This window comes from Macrobrachium rosenbergii, chromosome 41, assembly GCF_040412425.1.
Source record: "Macrobrachium rosenbergii isolate ZJJX-2024 chromosome 41, ASM4041242v1, whole genome shotgun sequence".
Taxonomy (NCBI): Eukaryota; Metazoa; Arthropoda; class Malacostraca; order Decapoda; family Palaemonidae; genus Macrobrachium; species Macrobrachium rosenbergii.
This window is the reverse complement of record NC_089781.1, coordinates 58494968-58502467: the sequence shown is the minus strand read 5'-3', so window position 1 is coordinate 58502467 and position 7500 is coordinate 58494968. Positions and strand designations below refer to the sequence as shown.

Sequence of the window (7500 nt, the reverse complement as noted above, 5' to 3'; positions counted from 1 at the left end):
GAGTGGCAGTTATCAAATTATGCTGTCCTTCCCATACTCCTATGCCTTTAAAAGAAGAAATGCCCTTCCCATAATCGTATGCCTGTAAAAGAAGATGTTTATGGGCTTCATTCTTCTGGCCAAAACCATCATACCTTGCCAATTTTATTTAACCAACGATATTTTGTTTCAATACATGGAAACTACTGTTATGGGGTAATTATTTATAATAGTTAGCAAGCACTACCAGGATTAATGTCGTTTGGGCAATGATTGACCTCCTCAATGGAACTGCAAACCAGGCCAACTGAACTGCTTAGTCTTGGTAGAGTTGCATTGCAACTTTTCAGTTCTGACTGAATGAGACCAGGGACATCTTCTTCGGTTTGACAGTTTGTTTTGAAAAGGGCTTGATAACAGATCTGCTAATAAATTCTGTTCTAGTAATTCAAGCACTTGCTGAACCTTTCAATAAGATTTAAAATGTTAACTTAGCCTCTGAACTTGAAACATGATATTTGGATTTTGCTTGTTTCAAGAATTCTATGCACCACGCTTGTTCTCTATTTCCTCTTGCTGTTGCCTCCAGAAGATTTAAGTATACTGTTGCCAGGTTCAGGTCAGTGAGACAACTTTCATATTCTTCTTCAGCAAGTAAACAGTCAGAACGGCTTGCATAGCACTTTGACATGTTTTCTAAATTTCTGAAATCAGCCTTTGACACCACTTCGTATGCGTTTGCCATTCTTTAATGCTTACACCCTCTTTGCGACAATCACTGGCTATTAATTTTAGAGGATTTGGAGATGACAAACTGCTTGTTATAGTAATACAAAGCTAATTTGGGTTACTATTTCTAAATAATATCAGCTTGATTAAAAATACAAATCGTCTTCAGATTTTGAACTGAAAAACTGTGATGTTCAAGATAGTCGGGCATCTTTTTAGGTTCCAAATGGTGGTAAAGAGATCCCTTCCGATTTTTCCAGTAAATGTGACTCTATCTCCGTGTAACGGTTGGCAGAAATGTTCTTTTTAAAGTTTTCCTTCATAATATCCATACTTCCTAAACCGTTAGAACATAATCTGTGAGCACCGTCAGCAACTTCATGCAATTCCACAGGATGGGAAGGTTTTATATCATGACAAAAGGAAGAAATAAAATTACATTGCTCCTGTTTATCCGTTTCACCTGAAGAATCATCATCGATGCTCTGAGAAGGAATCGCCGCATGCGATGTCTGCCAAAGCTTTACATCATACTTACAGGCTTGAATTGATGGAACACTACAAACTGCGCTGGAAGCATTCTCACTTCTTCTACGTGGCGAAGCTTTTAAAATATACTGGGCTGACAGCAGAGGGGGAGTTTCCGGGATGGGAGGCAGAATAGGTAATACTGAGTGGCTAGTGCAACCATGACGAGAGGCTCTAAGTGTTTTTGATATGGAAGCTTTTTGTACGCATTTTGTCCCATTTAAATCTATTCATTTGTTAGGTCTCCTGAAGAGAAATGTCTAAGTACACTACTCCTGAGTTTGAGAAATATACATTAAAATCAATAATTTCAATAATTAGAAAAAAACATGAAAATAACAAAGATAACAATGGAACTAAACTAAAGCCCCATCCGCACGACCAGACTGTCTGGGAGACTTAGTCTGTTGGCAGACAAAATCTGTAAACACACAAAAGTCTGTTGTCCACACGGCCTTTTTTGGCCCACCAAAGTCTGGGTGGAGGTGAGCACAGTATGACATTGCAGCATGGCTCATAGCCAGAAGAACAGAAAGCGAATGGCACTCTGTGCTTTACTGATGGGCATATGTGTGAAGAAAAGAAGGTCACTGGGTAAAGGGGATTGGTGTAAAAGCTGTTTCACGAAAAGGGAAGCTCCAGGAAGTCATGGGACCATTGTAAGAGAACTGCAGAGGGGACCAATAAACTTCTCAAGTTATGAAAGAATGGACCCTGCAACCTTCTTCTGTCTACTTGACAGTTACCCCCAGCATTCCAGTGAGGAAAACGAATAAGAGAAGTAATACGATATGACAATATTGACAGACAGGCAAATTAATGTAAAAAAAATGAAAAACATACATTTATAATAAATAAAATAATGCTTGAAGATCAAGGACAATATACATCATAATTTCATATAATAAATGACCATACATACGGATGAAACATGTATTATATATAATAGCTAACATTTGAAATAGAAAATTATAAGAATATATCCCATGGATATCAAGTTAATTTGATTCCAGTGATAAATATATTATAATCCTCATGTTCACGATCTCTGTATTTCCAGTAAATATTTTCATTCATGTATTACATATACCCAGCAATATAAGGCAGCATATATAGCAGATGAAATTATCATTACCGTGATTTATGTTAACATGAAGTTATGAATGTCGTTAATATCGAAATTACGCTCGGTGGCATTTCACTGTCACGAAGGAATTTATATATGATAATGAATGATCGTGGGGAGGAAGAATCAGCGGTTTGCTTATTTCCAGTTGATCGAACATTGAGTCATCAACAGGGTATAGTCTTTCAGCCGAGATAAATGTAACAGCGCACCAGTCGTGAAAGGGTAGCTGCTCGACAATGACTCACTTCGTTACGCACAGTCATTGGCCAAGTTTAACACGCAGTTATGAAATTTTCATCACACCGCGATTTATATACAATCATGAAGTTGAAATGTCGCTAACATCGAAATTGTTGCTACCGTAGTATATTTCGTTGGATCGTCGTTTAGCGTAAATGAGCAGTGACAACACTGGAATCGCAAATATGAATCGCTGACGAAGCCTATTCAGCTTCAGTGCCGACGTTCATTATCAAGAGAGTACCTTCGTCGAGATGTCGCATCAGCCGGGTAGCAGCTAGCTCGACACTCTACCGCCATGACAGTCTTCATTGCCGTTTGAACACGCAGTTTGCTTGCGAAAATTTTCATCACCGTGATTTATATACAATCATGAAGTTGAAGAAATGTCGCCATCATCGAAATTAATGTTGGCCTTCGCACGCTGGAGACTGTCGCCACTTATATAAGTGACAATGAATTAATGTGGGACATGAATCGCGATTTACTATTCGCTTACCTGTTGACGAACCATTGAGCCATCAAGAGGTAAACGCTGTCGCAGACAACAGACAGCATCGTCGCGAGCGAAAGGCCAGTCTTCTGACAATGACTCACCTCTTCCGCTACGACAGTTACTGGCGTCGTTGAACACGCAGCTTCTGTTACGAGGTTTCGATCACCGTGATTTATATACATCGCGAAGTTACGAATGTCAGCAGTCGAAACACGCTGGCTCCGGTATATCTTCGTTGGAGATCGTTCTAAGCGAATTTATGCTGGCCGAATAATGTATTCATTTACCAGCGACGAAACTATTGAAAGCCATCACAGTAGTATGTCTTCGCCGAGATAAACGCATTGCGCCCAGTCGCATGTAGTATTAGCTCTCGACATGAGCCACCGCCACAGTTCATTGGCACCACGCAGCTTTCAGCTATAGCCTTCTCATCACACCGAGTTTACATGGGTTCATAAATGCTGGTCATCGAGCTCATGCTCGTATACTGTTAATTGTCGGTAGCGAAGCCATAAGTGACAATAGTTGAATGACTGTTGATCGTTATTCAGCTTATTTCCAGCGACGAAATATTGAGTTTATCACAGGTGCAGCGCCAGCCAGAGGCGCATTAAATGTGAGCCGTGAGCCAGCTCGACACGACTCACCTCCGTTACGAGACAGTCATTTCACTTGTTATGAGTTTCATCACACCGTGATTTATATACAACATGAAGCTGCCAATGTCGCCAATATCGAACACGCCGCCGGTATACTCGTTGGACCAGTCACGAAGCGTAATTTATATGCGATAACGATCAAGTCATTCGTTTACTTCCGACGCAAATCATTGGTTATCAAGAGGTGAACGCCACAAAACGCGACAGCATTCTCGCCGTGAGCGGGGAAAGTATACGATGACGACGACCTTCCTCACGTTCATTATACGCTCTGGAACACGCAGCCTGTTATGAAATTTCTATCACACCGTGATTTATATACAAATCATGAAGCTACAAATGTCGCCATCATCGAAATTCACGCCACTGCATATCTCGCTGAATAGGCTGGTCGCTGGTTCGCGGTCCCCACGATTCCAATTCATTTATCACTTATATAAATTCCTCTTCGGGCGACAACAACGAGATATACCGAGGTAGCGTGAATTTCGATATTGGGCGACATTTGTAGCTTCATGATTGCATATAAATCACGGTGATGAAAATTTCTATAACAAGAGCGCGTGTTCCAAACGCATCAATGAACTGTCATGGCGGAGGTGGGTCATTAATGAGGCTAGTACACTTTCCTACTACGACTGGTAAAAACAGTACACATCCTCGGGCAAGAGACTTATACCTCTTGATGGCTCAATGGTTTACGCCAACTGGAGTCGCCATCAGGTTGCCGCGGTCTGTCCCCACGATTCCACCATTTATCACTTATATAAATTCCTTCAAGCACAATCTCCAAACGGAGATATACCAGGTAGCGTGAATTTCCCCGATATTGCCGACATTTGCAGCTTCATGATTGTATATAAATCACGGTGTGACGAAAAATTTACAACAAGAGCTGCGCGGTTCCAAACGTACCAATGAACTGTCAGCATGGAGGTGGGCTGTTGTCGAGGCTACACTTACCACGACGCGGTAAAACAGTAATTTACATCTCGCAAGAGACTTATACCTCTTTGATGGCTCAATGGTTTACGCCAACTGGAGTCGCTGAATAGGCTTGGCTGCCGGTTCGTGGTCCCCTACCGATTCCAATTCATTTACTTATATAAATTCCCCTTCGGCGACAATTCTCCAACGGAGATATACCGAGGTAGCGTGAATTTCGATATTAAGCGACATTTGTAGCTTCATGATTGTATATAAATCACGGTGTGATGAAAATTTCATAACAAGAGCTGCGTGTTCCAAACGTACCAATGAACTGTCATGGCGGAGGTGGGTCATTGTCGAGGCTAGTACACTTTCCCTGGGCCACGACGGGTAAAAACAGTGACGACATCTCGGCAAGAGACTTATACTTCGGATGGCTCAACAATGGTTTACGCCAACTGAGTCGCTGAATAGGCTTTCGTCAGCGGGTTCGTGGTCCTCACGATTCCAATTCATTTATTTATATAAATTCTTCGGCGACAATTCTCCAACGGATATACCGAGGTAGCGGAATTTCGATATTAAGCGACATTTGTAGCCTACTGATTGTATATAAAATCACGGTGATGAAAATTTCATAACAAGAGCTGCGTTCCAAACGTACCATCGAACTGTCATGGCGGGAGGTGGGTTACTGTCGAGGTTAGTACACTTTCCTCGCCACGACGGGTAAAAACAGTACGATATCCTCGCGAGACTTATACCCTCTTGATGGCTCAATGGTTTACGCCAACTGGAGTCACTGAATAGGCTTGCCGCTGGTCTCGTCCCCACGATTCCAATTCATTTATCACTTATATAAATTTCTTCGGCGACAATTTCAACGGAGATATACCGAGGTGAAGGTGGAATTTCGATATTGCTTGGTTATTTGTAGCTTCATGATTGCATATAAATCAATGTGCATGAAAATTTCATAACAAGAGCTGCAGGTTCCAACGCATCAATGAACTGTCAGTGGCGGAGGTGGTCATTGTCGAAGTTAGTACACTTTCCCCGCCACGACGTGGTAAAACAGTATCGACATCTCGCAAGAGACTTATACCCCTCTTTGGATGGCTCAATGGTTTACGCCAACTGGAGTCGCTTGAATAGGTTGTCGCTGGTTCGTGGTCCCCACGATTCCAATTCATTTATCACTTATATAAATTCCTCGGCGACAATTCTCCAACGGAGATATACTGAGGTAGCGTGAATTTTGATATTAAGCGACATTTGTAGCTTCATGATTGTATATAAATCACGGTGTGATAAAAATTTCATAACAAGAGCTGCGTGTTCCAAACGTACCAATGAACTGTCATGGCGGAGGGTGGTCATTGTCGAGGCTAGTACACTTTCCCCGCCACGACGGTAAAAACAGTAATGACATCTCCGCAAGAGACTTATACTTCTCGATGGCTCAATGGTTTACGCCGTAACTGGAGTCGCTAACAGGCTGTCGCGGGTTCGTGTCCCCACGATTCCAATTCATTTATCACTTATATAAATTCCCCTTCGGCGACAATTCTCCAACGGAGATATACCGAGGTAGCGTGAATTTCGATATTAAGCGACATTTGTAGCTTCATGATTGTATATAAATCACGGTGTGATGAAAATTTCATAACAAGAGCTGCGTGTTCCAAACGTACCAATGAACTGTCATGGCGGAGGTAGGTCATTGTCGAGGCTAGTACACTTTCCCCGCTCACGACGGGTAAAAACAGTACGACATCTCGGCAAGAGACTTATACCTTTACGGCTCAATGGTTTATTTAACTGAGCTGAATAGGTTGTCGCGTGGTTCGTCCTCAATGCATTCCAATTCATTTATCACTTATATAAATTCCCTTCAAGCATACCTCCAACGGAGATATACCGGTAGCGTGAATTTCGATATTAAGCGACATTTGTAGCTTCATGATTGTATATAAATCACGGTGTGATAAAAATTTCATAACAAGAGCTGCATGTTCCAAACGTACCAATGAACTGTCATGGCGGAGGTGGGTCATTGTCGAGGCTAGTACACTTTCCCCGCTCACGACGGAAAAACAGTACGATATCTCGGCAAGAGACTTATAATTTCTCTTGATGGCTCACTTCACGATACAACTGAGTCGCTGAATAGGCTTTCACGCGGGTCTGCGGTCCTCATCGTATCTCCAATTCATTTATCACTTATATAAATTCCCCTTCGCGACAATTTCAACGGAGATATACCGAGGTAAAGGTGAATTTCGATATTAATACATTTGTAGCTTCATGATTATATATATATATATATATATATATATATATATATATGTGTGTGTGTGTGTGTGTGTATGTATATATATTTTGCTTTTCATATACAATACCTGCATCAATCTTTGTCACATTCGGATGCCCGGCAGTAGTGTACGTTGCTCACCCTAGCCAGTCTGGAGTCTGCTCAAAGCACTCTACATACTCTTAGCGATGCATGCAAGACAAAGCGTGGAGTCTGACAATGGACAAATTTCTCATTTTGTCCGCGAACAGTATGGTCAGGTGGATGGGGCTTCTCCCACTTATGAAACGTGTCCAAATACATATTATACATAAAATATTTGTTTTTCCAACAAATTACATCCATTCAAGATAGTGACAGAAAACGGGTATTCTGTTCTAAGCTTCTGATAAGCGTTTTATATTGCTGTTTCAAAATAAACTTCTTAGATATCATACCATTTTCTGTCTCTCTAGAATGGATGTCATTTGTTAGAAAACAATTATATATATAT

At 41.4% G+C, this 7500-nt stretch overlaps 1 protein-coding gene across 5 annotated transcripts in view; it reads right to left on the bottom strand.

Annotated features, from left to right (window-relative positions):
* LOC136826871 (SET and MYND domain-containing protein 4-like) overlaps window positions 1–7500 on the bottom strand; it is a 111498-nt gene that overhangs the window by 57486 nt on the left and 46512 nt on the right. For 3 of the 5 annotated variants that reach the window (XR_010849724.1, XM_067084388.1, XM_067084387.1), the window contains exon 2: window positions 227–1482. The exons of the other annotated variants lie outside the window; for them this stretch is intronic. The gene's annotated coding sequence lies outside the window, so the exon portion shown is untranslated. The remainder of the gene's footprint in view (window positions 1–226; window positions 1483–7500) is intronic. 5 annotated transcript variants of the gene reach the window in all.